This window comes from Staurois parvus, unplaced genomic scaffold, assembly GCF_062004578.1.
Source record: "Staurois parvus isolate SC_StPar_1 unplaced genomic scaffold, SC_StPar_1.0 ptg000061l, whole genome shotgun sequence".
NCBI classification, from domain to species: domain Eukaryota; kingdom Metazoa; phylum Chordata; class Amphibia; order Anura; family Ranidae; genus Staurois; species Staurois parvus.
Window position 1 is genome coordinate 10,791,913 of NW_028317857.1, and position 17,168 is coordinate 10,809,080.

The following is a 17,168-nucleotide window of genomic DNA, read 5'->3' on the forward strand; positions in this document are numbered from 1 at the left end:
GACCATGGAGTTCAGCGTTGTCTTGCTGAAGCCAAAGCTTTCTGTTCACCCCTCTTCTTCAGCGCCATCATCTTCCATTTGGATCTGACACATGCACAGACACACTGTGAGTCTCTGCCAGGTCTATGGGACAGACATGCCAGTGCCCTATCTGTGTATGCACCAAATCCCTGCGCATGCGCACACACGCTGCAAAGACAACCGTAGCGTTTGTACGCATGCGTGGCGTCTCACAAATGGCTAGTGGGAAGGTAAATCACACATCCCAGAAAGTAGTTTAAGAGATGCTGCGCATTTGCACACATGCCAAGGGAAGTCTCTGCTAGTTTTTCGCAGTGTGTATGCGTATGCACAGGGGAACAGTGCAAAGAAGTTTTTTTTTTTAAGTTTTACTTTTTAAAGAAAACTTTTTTTTAATAATGTGTAAAAGGGTGAGGGTAGGAGCAAGGGGTGAGGACCGTAAAAATGAGTAAAGTTCCACTTTAACCTCAGGCATTTACACTTTAATATTTGCTAGCCCAATCAATTAATGTAATACAATTCCATATTGTTAGAAGAATCTTTCTTAGAAACAATGTACAATACGGTGTAGATTGAAAGTAACGTATAGTGCAGCACACACAGTGCATCATTTAAAGGGTGCAGAGTATGTTCCTTTGTATGCAGCTTATCTCCTGAAGTTGCTGTGACCTGCACTGTGTTTGTCTGGAAATCACAAGCCATTAGTGTAATTCAAGTAACCAGTTGTATGTACTTTTAGAAGTGTCTAATAGTAAACATTCACAATAAATTGTACAAAAATCATGAAGAAAGGTAATTGAATGTAGAAAAAAATAAAAAAAAAAGTGTAAACATTACAGGTGGGAAATGTAGAGAATGTGAGATTTGGCTTCATTCTGTATATATTAGGGATCCAAATTTCATCTTTGATAAGCACAGTGAGATCATAAGCTTTGCAAATGGCAATCATTATCTGACTTGTTCTCCTAAGGCTGTGCAGTTAAAATCTATGATGACAGACACAGCATTTCACACGTTTACATCTTAGTTTCTAAATGGCGATGAGAGAATTTTGCATGTTAGGGACTGCTACAACAAAAAGTCATAATTCAAATATAGGTGGAGTCTGCTGGGTTTTGCCTCCTGTAGACTTCCTATATCTCTGATATCAAAAAAGATTCCAGGAACTGACATACAGCACAAATATTACAGTTTGTGTAGTGAGCTGAATGATCAGCATATGGTCGGACCATGCATGCACATCCATCTACACACCCTCTAAAGTTGATGGACAGCTTATAGGGACCCTGTCATGAGAAAATAATAGGGGGCTGCCATTGCTGAACTCTCCTCCTTAAAATGCCAGTTCTCCAGCTGTCGTCCTGTCTGAGTCGCTTACCCAGAACAAGTATAGAAATGGGTATTTCTGAAAAATTTCTGAAACTTTTTTATATAGAATACTTGTTCTGAGACTCTGTCTGGATCATACTAAAGTGAGACACAACCTGTCGTCTAGCATTTTCCGAAAGAGGCCTGAAATTGCAGCCTGTGTATTTTCTCATGACAGCATCACTTCAAGGAATAATGATATAGACTGAGATCCATGGCCAAAGGCAATTATGTTCTTGAAACCAACTTTATGGATTTTTCACCATCCAGTGGTTTCAAGACTCCATCCAGTGGTTTCAAACTTCAAAGCTCTCAGCTTTGCATTGCAGGATGCCAGAAGGGTGAGAGGTAAACAATCTGGATGGGGAGAACCAAAGGAAGCCTGACATTGCAGCCCGTGTATTTCTATAATGACAGCATCACTTTAAGGAACAATGATATAGAGACCCATACCAAAAGATGATTGTTAAACTCTTGAAACCCACTTTATGGATTTTCAAAGACATCGTCCAGTGGTTTTAAACTTCAAGGCTCTCAGCCTTGCATTGCAGGATGCTAGAGCAGCCCTCAATAAATATTGGCTTTATAGAAAGTCATGTATAGGTACACCCCTATTGCACTTTGCAATGGAAAGCGGGCACCTCTCATTTGGTCACCAAGACACCCACATTGCACCGTGGTGTGTTTTCCCAAGCTCTCTTGAAAACCCTTCGAAGTGTGTTAGCACATTCTGAACACACTGGATGTTTCTTACTAATATTAATGCTAGGGAGTAAAGGCTCACTTTTTTATATAAATTTGTTATTTAACTTTTACAAACATTTTACAAAGTATATAGACCAAGTGGAATTACAATATCTTCAGAACTTCGTCTTCAACCTTCACAATCATAACAAAGACAGTCGAAGTTAAAACAATGAAAAGGGAAGGGTGAGAAGTGAAAAAAAAAACTGGATGAGGAGTCCAATCCGCTTCTAGATTCAAGGCTCTCTGATTTGAATATTAGGAAGCTGTGAATACAGGTTCACTTTACTCAAAACTGCAACTGCACCAAAACATTGGCAGCTATGCTATTAAATCTGAATGGTAACACTTTTCATACATATGCTGTTCTACGCTGAAATTAATTTCCACCTATCTGACAAGGTGTAAATAACTGGGAATTTGAACATTCTTATCTTGTCTTTGATGCTCAGCTAATGGAACCATCTTAATTAATTTCAAAGAATAGCAAGAAAAAAGTATCGGCATTCCCTCCGTGAGCATGTAAACATCTCCATTATTGCAGGTGACATCTATGTTGGCTTTTTTTATGTACTATATTCAGATTTTAGCAGATATGTGAAGATATATATTACAAATACTGAAGATACTTTAAATACACAGGATTTATACTGAAAGTTCATATGACAACTAAAATGTGCAAAGTGTAACAACAAATAGCAACCAGATTTTTTTTCTGTATTCAAGAGCATCTCAAGAGCAACACAGAGCATGTTATATCCATTATATAGCTATAGCTTGACTATGTTTTGGTAAATATATGAGAAAATCTAAAATGATGTCTGTGTCAAATGTATTTGGACCTAACTGTATGTGTGTGTATGTATATATATATATATATATATATATATATATATATATACACACACACACACTGTATATTTCAATGTAAATATGAGGGAAAATTATATCTTTCTATACAGTAAATTTAGTTTTTCATGATCTATTTGTGCTACGGCCATTAGAAATGTAATTGCTTAATTGTCATGCTTTTGTGATGTTTTTGATAGCCACAACAACTATGTGATCTCTATGTGTAGAGAGGATTATGATATCTTCACTTACTTCATGCTCTTGTACTTTCCTAGCATACTTCATTTATATAACCATTTTAATTCAGTTAATTAAACAGTAAAACAGACTCAATCTAATTGTTTCACAGCGGACTCGAGATGAGATTGTTTTCCGGGGAAACAAAGGGTAAAGATGAGGGTGTTATTATCTATGTCGGTATTATCTGTTTTAAAGCCCAACTCCAGAAATTAGAAAAAAAATTCACTTGCAGTGGCTCCACCCTCCACTGCAAAGGTTAAATGCTTGTAATGTCTAGAGGTTAAAGGAACGGGCATGGCTACTTATATTATCACCCACTCCATTGCTGTCCTCTGCTCCCTGAAGCTCTGGTCTGTAGGTGGTCCCTCAACAACATTGAGTACAATGCTATTAACCCTACATTGTGTGGGCAAGGGTGGGACCAGTGGAGGAAGCCTGTTGAAGCATGAAATAAGGTATGTATATCGAGTTATTCTGGCACCTCTAGATGTAATTGGTTCATTAACCCTTTCGGTGTGTGGGGAGTCAGCGCTGTGAGGCTAGATTTTTGCTTATATAACACAGACGAAGGTATGCACAGATTTTTATTAATGTATTACCTTCCAGTGTGCTGCAGAAAAATGTCACATGCTTGTGGTACATATGTGACATGAGTGTATAGGATGTATGGATGAGAAGTGATTGACACTCAACTGTCATAATGATAACGATTATAACCATTAGATGGGTAACTGGAGTTCAAAACATGTTGGAAGTGTACATTAAAGCAGGTAAAACCAGTTGAAACCAGAGATATGGCTGATATTCACCAGATGCGCATTCCATCAAAATAGGTATGACTCTAACTACTACGCAGAATCATACATGATGTTATATATTAAGGAGATACTGCGCATGGCAGTAGATAAGGACATTCCAAATTAAGTATATAAAAGAAGGGGGATTCTAGGGGAATTTGGGACTCATTGAAGATGCGGCAGACGTGCCTTGCGGTGATTTCCCGGATTTCCCCTTGCTGGTTGCTGGAGTCCCCCAACCAATGGGCAACGGGTGATGCTACAATATCCGGGGATGTATTGATACTTTATTCTTGCTATAATATGATCTAAATATGATTTGCAATTCTGACAATTTTTATATTATTATACTAACAGAACTTATTCAATAAATCATGTTTTGCTTTAATACTTATTAAGCCTAATCTGTGTATTAGTGAGCGATTGTAGTAGTGTTAAAAACACTTTGTTTTGAGGCAAAACAATGCCTGCATTTGTCCATACTGCACCACACCACATATCACACCAGTGTTGTGGTGTGAATGGGGCACATAGAAAACAAGTGTTTTCTATGTGCCCTTGCGGTGACTGGCATTTATCCAGTACAGAAAAATGCCAGTCACCACATATAGCTGTGGCTGCAGGCAGTCTGTGTCCAGGGTTCATCAGTTGCATGTGATCGCTGCTTGAACGATTACATGTGAGTGGCCGTAATTAGATACAGGAGGGGGTCCCTCCCGCAGCTAATCGCAGGAACACCCACAGGCAGGGCGGACTGACCATTTGGAAACTCGGGCACTGCCCGAGGACCCGGGGTCAGTAGGGGGCCCCATGAGATGCCCCTGGTACCTTTTTCATAGGCTTTTTTGAGTTTGGGCAAGGACACAGGAGCCCCATGATCCCCTATTGCCCAGGGGCCCCATGAATTGTCAGTCCGCCCCTGCCCACAGGGGTTCTTGCATCCAATTGGAGCAAGGTGTGAATGTACTCACATTTCTTGTTCATGCAAAACTTTAATGCATAGGCTCTCAATGCAGAAAAATGTACAAATTCCTTAAACAAACAGAAAATCTACACATTTCTTGTAGCCCAGCATGAGTCCTAGGGCATCCTATTCCCATCTCTTTAACGCCATATTTAAAGTTCATAAAATTCACTCGTAAGAAATGATCACTTTAGCAAGTGTTTACTGATGTGTCAGGGTAAATGTGGGCTCGCTAAATGCTAATGAAGGTTGATGAGTTAAAAGAGGGCATAAGATCTCATTTCATCAGCAGATAATATGCAGACATGATTTAGACTTTGATTTACAAGCAGTTTTTAATTAAGGATGGGAGTGCAGGAGATGGTGGAAGGAAACCAGGGTGCAGCGGAGCACATTAGGATTGTAAATTTAGACTTAACTCTACAGTAATGGGCTTATTTAATAAGACAAAGAGGTCTGGGCAGTCATCTCTAGTGACCAGTCAGAATTCAGCTTTCTCTGTGCTAAATACAGTAAAGGCAAATTTGGTAGCCATGAGTGAACACATTTTGCACAATCTGTTTTTTTATCGAACATGATCAACCGTTTGGTTTTTATAGGCAACATTCTTTAGCAAATAAAAAACTGAATCAACTCCAGTGTAATCACCAATCCTAACATCAATATTGCTATATGCTGCTGCTTACACTGATGTGTTCCTACACCCTCAGTAACCATAGGTTCACACCTAAGCGTTTTCTACAGCGTTTTGCAGAAATGCAGTACAGTCCATTTAACATGATTTCCTATGGGACAGGTTCACATCTCCGCGTTTTCACCCAGTGCATTTTGTTGGAAAGGGTCGGACTTTTCTGAACGCAAAATGTTGCGTTTTTTGGTTCAATAGCCTTCAATGGGAATGCTGCAGAAAAGTATGTATTGCATTTTTTGCTACTTTTTTGCTGTGTTTTGCTTTAAAATCTGCCTAGCAACAAGAAAAATGAAAAAAAAAATGAAATAAAATACCAAATGCATCAAAAACGCGGCAAAAAAGCAAGTGCAAAAACGCAATGCAAATACACCTCAAAGGCAACCTGCATGGGTGTGAACCTAGACTAAGTATTAATAATAAAATGCAGTACAGCTCACAATGGGGATGATTTACTAAAGGCAAATATACTGTGCAAATGCAGTTGCTCCAGAGTTCCCATTGAATCAGTGATCTATGAAGTCCACCCACCATGTATCAGTGAACTATAGTGTACACCCAACATGTGTCAGTGATCTATACTGTGCACCCTCCATGAATTAGCGATCTGTGATGTACACCCTCCATGTATCAGTGATCTATGGTGTGCACCCTCTATGTATCAGTGATCTGTAATGTACACCTCCTTGTATCAGTGATCTATAGTGTACACTCTCCATGTATCAGTGATCTGTGATGTACACACTCCATGTAGCAATGATCTATAGTGTACACCCTCCATGTATCAGTGATCTAGTGTACACCCAACATGTGTCAGTGATGTATAATGTACACCCTCCGTGTATCAGTGATCTGTGATGTACACCCCTTATGTATCCTGTACAGGAATGGTAGAGATCACACACAGGGAGTACACGCAGCCCTCCCTGTAGTCCATACACGCAAATACACTCACAGTGTGGGACTGCAGTCTCTGGCTGGCCTCTATGACGGCGGTGAGCGGTACGGTGTCATCCAGAGACAGCTTATTGGACAGCCGCTTCTCCATGAATGCCATCCTGGCAACCCCGAGACAAACCTACTGAGTGCAGGCCTGGCCACTCAGGTGGGCATGCCCTGGGGCTGTAGGTGGGGCTACTGTGACATGATGGGCGTGCCCGGAGACAGTGTCTGTGTAACCAGCTGCCTGTGCAGCCTTATAGTGGCTCTGGCTTTGCCAGTGACTCGCCCCCACATTATTTCCACTCGTCAAATGCGAGCAGGCGAGTGGAAATTTTAAGCCCTGGCCTAAACTACTATCACATCATGTGACGTCATCCAATGAAACAAATGCATTCATTAATTTCGTTATAACTTTTTTTGGTTTCATTGACATTCGTATACATCTAAATCTCCGAAAATAAAAATTTGTCTGAAATAAACAAATCAAAACAAAATGAAAATCACATGACTAGTGGAGAGAAATGGGAGAAGAACTGAATCTGGGCACAGAGCTGGATTGATACAGAACTCAAGTAAGTATTTAGGGGATGGGGGCAGGTACTGAAAGTTTTTTTTTCACCTTAATCCATAGAATGTATTAAGGTAAAAAAAAACCTTTATGTATTTAGAACCACTTTAATACCAGTTTAAAGAATAAGTTCAGCTTTTGTAGCATGTTACACGTTACACACATATTCAGGGTGTAACATGTTATGAACGGACCGGCCCCACACCTCCCCAATCTCTGTTGTAACAGCTATCAGAGGATCTTCTCCTCCTTGCTAGCTGTCAAAAAATTTTTAAAAACGCGGTCATGCAGGGATCCACCTGCCTGGTCACATTATTCATTCACGGTGTTCTGTGAATGAATAAACTACAAGTCCCAACAGCCTTAGAGACTGTTGACTTGTAGTTCTCAATGAACTACCACGGCACTGTGGAATGCCATGGAAGTTCATTGATTCTTCCTGTCAGTATATCTGCTTGCTGTACATCCCGTACGATCTAGCAAATATACTGACAGGTCTGCAGGAGACTTGCATGATACCAGCGATCTGCTGATCGCTGGTGCAATGCTTTAAAGGCTTCTGCAAGGTGAACTTATTAAGACTGAATCAACATCAAGTACAAAGCTAAATTATATATGCACCGCAGGATTGTATCTTTAGCCAAAACTTTTCTTTTAAAGCTGAACTCTATGCAAATGTAAAAGACACAAATTAATGCAGTGCTATATTAACACATGTATTGTTTTAAATTTAAGCAGTGTAAATATGTGAATTTTACCTTGTATCAGGGATCTCTTATTGCAGTTGAGGTAGCAAAGAAAAGTGCAGGGTAGTTTTATTACAAACTCTTTGAGCATCTCAAAAGAGCATCCTCTGCCTCCAGGCCCCATAGCATGTTATTTAACACATGTTATTTAACACATTTCCCATTTTACAACTGTACATCAGAAGATGGGACAGGAGTTTTGTTTTAGCGTGTTACATTTGCTCTGAGCGGTACACTAATGTGTTGGGTTCTCCTTTAAGTAGTTAAAATTGGAGCAAAAATAAAAAACGATTTAACGAACTTTAAAACGTTAGAATATGAAAAGGAAACCCTCGGCCTCCTGTACTTTTTGATGAGCATTAGCTTTTGATTTTTATAACCAAAGTCTCCAGAATAAGGCTGCCGAAATCTGAGAGTACCATACTCCTTTCAGCTAAGAGAAGGCTTGTTAAATACTCTTTTATCGCCCTCATTAACTAGAAAAGACAGCAATGATTAGGCAAACATAACATCAAAGAGAAGGGGGTGTCCCATTTCCAGCTCATTTTACAATGGTTTGCAAGCAAATACATTTTACGCTAGCTATATGTTACTCCAGACACTATTAGCATATGTGACAATTAACAGGATTGCCAATTAAACAACTCTGCTGAGCCATTTTAGCAGCCTAAAGGTGGAAGGACTTCATTTCAATTTAATTGGTACAGAGGAGGAAAAAAAGTATTTTCTTATATAATATTAAAAGTAAGTATGAGAGTGACGCATAATATGTAAGTGGCTAGTTATAATCTTTGGAATGGATAAGGATAGAATATACAGTATATGCAGGCAACTACAGAATATCACCTATATGCTATGGGGATACAAAGAGGGGGAGGTAAACTGTAGTCCTAACACGTCTTGTCCTAGGCTGTCAGTGTTGTTCTCCCATAGATATAGTAGGGTGAGTGAGAGTTGTCACCCTAGGACAGGAAGTGTGTTACAGGCAGGATCACCAGGGAAAAAAAGACTAATGCAACCATCACATTTAGGGCCTGATAGGCTGTAAGGTATTTTGTTTTCATTATTTAATTACACTTGAATGATTTCTTGAAAAAAAACAGTGCTAATAAGCTGAAGCTCAGATTACACATAAATGTAATGACTTAAAGCAGAACTCTGGTCAAAATTGTTTTTTTTACCATACAGTGGGGCTGTGCCCTCGCTGTATGGATCTGCTGCTTGTTTTTTCTAGGAGTGAGAACTAAGCTCACACTAACCTGACCCGCCGATCCTACAGAAAACTGCGCTCCCCCGCGATTCGGCGGTGGACTGTTCCTGTGTATGGGGAGAGCATTGAGCGTGCTGACATTAGGAACAGTCCATTTACAAGACCACTGGACCGCGGAGGGGGGAAGGGGGCAGGAGCCGAAAGAACCAGTCTTGTGGGGGGAGGTATTGGCAGGTCAGGTGAGTATATCTTTGGTGTCCTCTCCCCTAGAACAAAACGAGAATTTAACCCATGCTGTGCCGACACAGCCCCACTGCATGTGTAAAAAAGTTCCAGAATTCTGCTTTAAGCAAGCCATAGATGACACAATTTTATTTCCTTCCACCAAGGGTGGAAGGAAAGAAACATGCTCAATTCCCCTGTCAACACAGTCAGTGTTCATGATGGAATGCATCCCACAGAACTATTGTGTTCTCTTTCCATGCCGGCAAAACACAATGACGATTGCTGCCAGCTATCGCCCAAGCAGTAATCGGATGTAAAATATTCGACAGGTTGGTTGTACTGAAGTCAGTCGATGGATGGACCCATAGATGGATCATATCTTGGCCAGTCCCGGCTAAACTGGCTGATATTTGATCCATCTATGCCAGCTTTAGAGTGACGCATCCCCACTCTCTCTGTGCTCCTTAAAGTGGTTGTAAACACTTACATATACCCAGTGAAGTGACTGGCCTCAGGTGATACACAGAAAAGAAACAAATCCTCCTACATACATTGTACCTGTCTATCTGCAGTCTTCTCTTCTCTACATCCATTCAAAGTGCATGAATTTATAAAGGATGTCTGAGAGTTCAGAAAAAAGGGGATGTGGAGCTGAAATTACATCAGAGAGCTGATTGGAGGGCAGATACACACCTCCCTTCACAAAGCCCACAGGAACAGAGCTCAAGCTGTCAATCTGTTGGCGGTCCCTCCCCGTCACCTTTTTTCTCTTGGTGTCAGGAAAACCTGAAGTGATTTATGCTGATAGCAAAAAAATAAAGCAGCAGACAGAAATTACACAACCGAGACCAGCAAACAATATAGACAGATATCCTTTCCTCATATATCCTGTCTGCGGTTTACAACCATTTTAAGGCTATATTCACACTTTAGTGTTTTGTGAACAAGCGCGAGACCGGACAATTTCTTACTTAGTTATGAAATGTGAAAAATACATGCCACGCTTTTATTGTTAATGGAACTCTAAATGCACGAGTCACTAGCTTGTTGCATGAAAAAAAAACTCAATGTTCAAAAAGCTACATAAATTACTTTGAAATGTCGCACCCAGGGGAGCCCATTGAAATGAATGGTCTTCCCTATGTATGTAGCACAAAAATGCCCAAAAAGCACATACATGTGCAAATGCACGACGCAGGACTCCGCATCATAGTGAATGGAACCTTATGCTCTATTCAGACTTTCCTTTAGCAAACAAAACTCTCACAGAAAATTGCTACTTTTGTGCTCTATCTTTACAAAATTCAGAATGCTGTACAAAACCAGTGTTATGGGTGCACCTTGTGACAATTGGTTATTTGTTACCAATATCTGTTATATAAATACTAAAAATATATAAACCAGATTAGAAACTGTATGCTTAAAAGAAAGTTAATAAAACCCATTGAAAAACATTATGCAGAAGGTTCCCTTTAAGCAAAGAAATGTAGTTTTTTTTTTTTTGTAAATCAGACTTTAATTCATACAGTTGAAAACAAGAAAATAGAGTTCCACCACATTGAAATGTTCTTTTGGAAACATTTTTGCATTCCCTTTGTTCTGAATGGATAAAAAGGTTTATATAATACAAACCCATAACATAATCATCACATAACAGGGGGACAAAAGAAAAGGAAAATGTCAGGAGATGACGATGCCTTAATGCATTAATTTTAAAACCTAAAGCACTGGCTTCCATTAATTTATTCACACCTTAGTCTCTTTTCTGAATATTTAAAAGTTCACTTAATCCCTTGAAATGCCTATAATCTTGTTTCCCAATATTAAAAGCACAGGGTGATTAATGCTTTTATTGCAGTTCTGGGAGGAAAAGTATAAAATAAACATTTGTGTTTGGTTTATAACTGGCATTTCATCCACATAAAAACATTTGTTCAGTTGATTCATACTAACAATACACGTCACAATAATAATTCTAACCCATATTCCCGTATAACACTGGTAAAGATAACTTCTTTTGGTGAGCTGTATTTACTAAAATGGTGTTCCGTTTCCCAAGGAAAAGGGAATGATCCTTGAAGAGAGCATCACACTTTCATGAATAGGTGTGCAAAGTGGGGATATTGTTTGGCAAAACTGTAACTTAACATAAATTAACATAATGACCATATACTGTTCTATTGTCCTGTGAAATGCATTGAAGAAGCTTTAAAGCAATCAACACCCTATCATTTCCATCAAGTGGGGAGAATATTACCTATTGTCCTTCTTTGATACTATTCCATGTATTGTGTTTATTGTATTATGCTTAGATGCATATTATGACAGGGAATTTTATGTCATGATATTTTTTTACCGTGTACAAATAACATTACCTAGTTTTGTACACAGTATTTGATGTGGTACCGTGAAAGTCCTATGTACCGTATTTGCCGGCGTATAAGACGACTGGGCATATAAGACGACCCCCTACTTTTCCTGTTAAAATATAGGGTTTGAGCTATACTCGCCGTATAAGACTACCCCTCTTCCAACACACACCAAATAAAAATGAAAAAACATCAGATTTGATTTCAATATGGTATGCTATTTCAGTATGGTATTCCAATGATGGGGTGTTATTCCTCCCACTGACACCAATGATGGGGCACTACTCCTCTCACTGACACCAATGATGGGGCACTATTTCATCCACTGACACCAATGATGGGGCACTATTCCTCCCACTGATACCAATGATGGGACACTATTCCTCCCACTGACACCAATGATGGTGCCCCATCATTAGTGTCAGTGTGTGAGGAATAGTGTCCCATCATTAGTGTCAGTGGGAGGAATAGTGCCCCATCATTAGTCAGTGGGAGGAATAGTGCCCCATCATTGGTGTCAGTGGGAAGAAACGTGCCCCATCATTGATGTCAGTGGGAGGAATAGTGTCCCATCATTAGTGTCAGTGGGAGGAATAGTGCTCCATCATTGGTGTCAGTGGGAGGAATAGCGCCCCATCACTGGTGTCAGTGGGAGGAATAGCGCCCCATCATTGGTATCAGTGGCAGGAATTGCGCCCCATCATTGGTGTCAGTGGGAGGAATAGCGCCCCATCATTGGTATCAGTGGAAGGAATAGTGCCCCATCGTTGGTATCAGTGGCGGGAAAAGTGTCCCACCATTGGTATCAGTGGGGAGAATAGTGCCCCATCATTGGTGTCAGTGGGGGGGGGGGAATAGTGCCCCATCGTTGGTGTCAGTGGGGAGGAGGAATAGTGCCCCATCGTTGGTGTCAGTGGGGGAGGAACAGTGCCTCATCGTTGGTGTCAGTGTGGAGGAGGAATAGTGCCTCATCGTTGGTGACAGTGGGGGGAGGAATAGTGCCTCATCGTTGGTGTGAGTGGGGGAGGAATAGTGCCCCATCATTGGTGTCATTGGGGAGGAGGAATAGTGCCCCATCGTTGGTGTCAGTGGGGGAGGAATAGTGCCCCATCGTTGGTGTCAGTGGGGGAGGAACAGTGCCTCATCGTTGGTGTCAGTGGGGGAGGAACAGTGCCCCATCGTTAGTGTCAGTGGGGGAGAGGAATAGTGCCAAGAGTGTCACAGCATGGTGCTGCTGCACACTTACTGTCCGCTCCCTCACTCGATTTTCGCGGGGCCGCTCGGCTCCGCCTCCTCGCCGGTGATTGGTCGCCTGTGTGCCTTTTCAGTGCTGGCGCCCAATCACCGGTGAGGAGGCGGAGCCGAGCGGCCGCGTGACCATCGAGTGGCCGAACTGAAAGAAGGAGCAGCCGCGCTTCCTGGACCGGATCGTCGTGGGACCGGGACCGGAGCCAGGTAAGGTACAGCAGCCCCCTGCCCTGGGGTTGCCCTGCCCGCCCCTGTACTTAGTGTCCCTTCCGCCACCACGCCGCCCCTCGAAAAAGTGCCGCCCTGACACCGGCTCGCCGTATACCGGCGTATAAGACGACCCCCGACTTTTCAAAAGATTTTCATGGGTTAAAAAGTCGTCTTATTCGCCGGCAAATACGGTAGTTCTTTTTTGAGGGTTTTTTTTTTTAATAATGTATCTGTAAAGGATGTGGTACCAATAACTCCTGTGAAACTTTGAAGGGTCCTTCCTTTAGTAAGGTCCCTTCCTCCCAAATCCATTATCACAGTGTATGTTTATGTTAGAAATGTTATCCAAACATACACTATATTGCCAAAAGTATTGGGACGCCTGCCTTTACACGCACATGAACTTTAGTGGCATCCCTGTCTTAGTCTATAGGGTTCAATATTTAGTTAGCCCACACTTTGCAGCTATAACAGCTTCAACTCTCCTGGGAAGGCTGTCCACAAGGTTTAGGAGTGTGTCTATGGGAATGTTTGATCATTCTTACAGAAGTGCATTTGTGAGGTCAGACACTGATGGCCGAGGAGAAGGCCTGGCTCGCGGTCTCCGCTCGAATTGATCCCAAAGGCGTTCTGTCGGGTTGAGGTCAGGACTCTGTGCAGGCCAGTCAAGTTCCTCCACCCCAAAGTCACTCATCCATGTCTTTATGGACTTTGCTTTGTGCACTGGTGCACAGTCATGTTGGAATAGGAAGGGGCCATCCCCAAAATGTTCCCACAATGTTGGGAGCATGAAATTGCTGATGTCTTGAGAGTTCCCTTCACTGGAACTAAGGGGCCAAGCCCAACCCCTGAAAAACAACCCCACACCATAATCCCCCCTCCACCAAACTTTACATTTGGCACAATGCAGTTAGGCAAGTATCGTTCTCCTGGCAACTGCCATACCCAGACACATCCATCGGATTACCAGACAGAGAAGCATGATTCGTCACTCCAGAGAACACATCTCCACTGCTCTAGAGACCACTGGTGGCGTGTTTTACACCACTGCATCCATTGCTTTGCATTGCACTTGGTGATGTAAGACTTGGATGCAGCTGCTCGGCCATGGAAACCCCATTCCATGAAGCTCTCTATGCACTGTTGTTGTGCTAATCTGAAGGCCACATGTAATCTGCAGGTCTTTAGCTACTGACATGCAGAAAGTTGGTGACTTCTACGCACTGCGCGCTTCAGCATGCACTGACCACGCTCTGTAGTTTTACATGGTCTACCACTTCATGGCTGAGTTGCTGTTGTTCCCAGTTGCTTCCACTTTATTATAATACCACTAACAGTTGACTGTGGAATATTTAGTAGCAAAGAAATTTCACGGATGGACAAGATGCATAGATGGCAACCTATCATAGTACCGCGTTGGAATTCACTGAGCTCCTGAGAGCGACCCATTCTTTCACAAATGTTTGTAGAAGCAGTCTGCATGCCTAAGTGATTGATTTTATACACCTGTGGCCATGGTGGTGATTGGAGCACCTGAAACCAATGATTTTGAGGGGTGTCCCAATACATTTGGCAATATGGTGTATTTCAGCCATGATAGCCATCATGTGTTGCCAGGGCCAAAGAAATCTGCCTTGAGGTCTTTGAATCAAAAGTGCAGGCTTCTGTAGCTTGCAGTAAATGGCAATGAAACTGTTGCTTTAACCAATCAAATTTTGAGTTGGTGACATCAGGGCCATCTAGCAGGCATACAATAACTTATGCCAGAAATGCAATTACACAGACTCAAATTTCAGTATTAGCCTCCATGGCTATAGAAAAGAACTTACTGTTGGAACTGAAATGCACAGATAACCTGTACAACAGAGTACCTGAACTCCTCTTGAAGAAAGAAAGCAGGATGGATTTTGTAATGGAGTATAATGCATTTTACTTACATTTTTTTATACGGTCAACCCTGGCCAATTCAGACCTTGCTTTTTTCCATACTAACTTGTTAAGGCTATAGCAAAACATTGCTGGATTTACTTAGGTATGACATCACCGAAGGCCTAGGTGTGAAAGATGTAGCGTGCCCCCTTGTCCTCTGTGATGACCTCAGTGTGAATAGCTCTACACCGAGTTCACTATATGAATCACTGATGTATTTATACATGTTGATCATATCCCTCCTTAATCTCCTCTTCTCAAAAGAGAATACATTCAGTTCCTCTAACCTTTCCTCATAGCTGAGCTCCTCCATGCCTCTTATCAGTTTGGTTGCCGTTCTCTGTACTTTCTCCAGTTCCCCAATGTTCTTTTTGTGAATTGGTGCCCAAAACTGAACTGCATATTCCAGATGAGGTTTTACTAATGATTTGTACAGGGGTAAAATGATATCTCTCTCTCTGGAATCTGTACTTCTTTTAATGCAAGAGAGGATTTTGCTCACTTTAGAAACCGCAGCTTGGCATTGCATGCCATTATTAAGCTTGTGAACTAACAGAACTCCCAGATCATTCTCCACCATTGATTCCCCCAGTTGTACCCCCCTAGTATGTATGATGCATGCATATTCTTAGCCCCCAAGTGCATAACCTTACATTTATCAACATTAAACCTCATTTGCCACATAGTTGCCCAATTAAACAGTGCATTGAGGTCGGCTTGTAAGTTGGAGACATCCTGTAAGGACGTTATTCCACTGCACAGCTTGGTGTCATCTGCAAAGACTGAAATGGTAATTATAATCCCAGACCCGATATCGTTTATAAATATATTAAAAAGTAAGGGTCCCAACACTGAACCTTGGGGTACACCACTGACAACCCTAGACCATTCAGAGTAGGAATCATTAACCATTACTCTCTGAATACGATCATTTAGCCAGTTTTCTATTCATTTACATACAGATTTTTCCAAGCCTGTAGAGTTTACCTTACACATTAGCCGTGTGTGGGGAACTGTGTCAAATGCTTTTACAAAATCCAAGTATACCACGTCCACCGCTACCCCTACGTCCAAGGTTTTGCTCACTTCCTCATAAAAGGAAATCAGATTTGTTTGACAAATTCTCTTTCATGAATCCATGCTGTCTGTTGCTTAAAATATTTTTTTCCAGCAAGAACTCATCTATGTGATCTTTTATTAACTCTCCAGTATCTTCCCAACTATAGAAGTTAAACTAACAGGTCTATAATTACTTGGTAAAGATTTTGACCCCTTTTTAACCTCCCTAGCGGTATGATTATGTCCATATTTCTGTGCTCAAAGCGGTACATTTTTTTGCATGGAAATATGTTTTTTTTTTATTGTAGGCCTGTAATTTTTAGGAATAACTCACCGAAATCTGTCCAAACAAGAGTCTAGTAAACATCTCGGGTAGGATAAAACTTGAAACATGAAATCATAAATTATACTTTATTAAATAATCATAAAAAATAATAATATAATAATAATAAATTTAATTCAATAATATAATCAAACCAAAAACACTGAAATTTGAAATATAGCCCCAAGTTCGCACATCGCTGAGCAAAGTCGCAAAATCGTTTTCAGTGTCTGATGACGAATTTCCCAACGAATCATTATCACTCAATTCTGCAAGTGGTTCTAATTTACTATCGCTGTTCTCTAGCTGATCTAAAACCGATTTTGACCTAAAGGGACACTTTTTGGACACCATAGACGTTTCTCAGTTTCCAGGCAGAAAGAACAGTAAAAATGCAGGCAGGGCACAGGACAAAGCAGTAGGGACAAAACGTATGTGAAATGCTTTGATACAGTAATGTTTTACTATGTGATTTTAGTGAATGTCACTTTTTGTCATTTTCAAATTTCCCACCGTTTCGTCCCCCGTACATCCCAACGTCGCAAGGGACGGAACCCAGATAACAGATGCCGGCATCCGCCGGATTACATTGCTGGGGACACTGCAGGAGGGACATCGCGGGAGCAAAGGACAAGGTAAGCGATCAAGGGATCCCGGAGCAGCGCC

At 41.3% G+C, this 17,168-nt stretch overlaps 1 protein-coding gene across 1 annotated transcript in view; it reads left to right on the forward strand.

The window, feature by feature from the left end:
- The window catches only part of ADARB2 (adenosine deaminase RNA specific B2 (inactive)), a 748,635-nt gene that overhangs the window by 498,833 nt on the left and 232,634 nt on the right, over positions 1-17,168 (forward strand). The gene's annotated exons all lie outside the window — the stretch shown is intronic.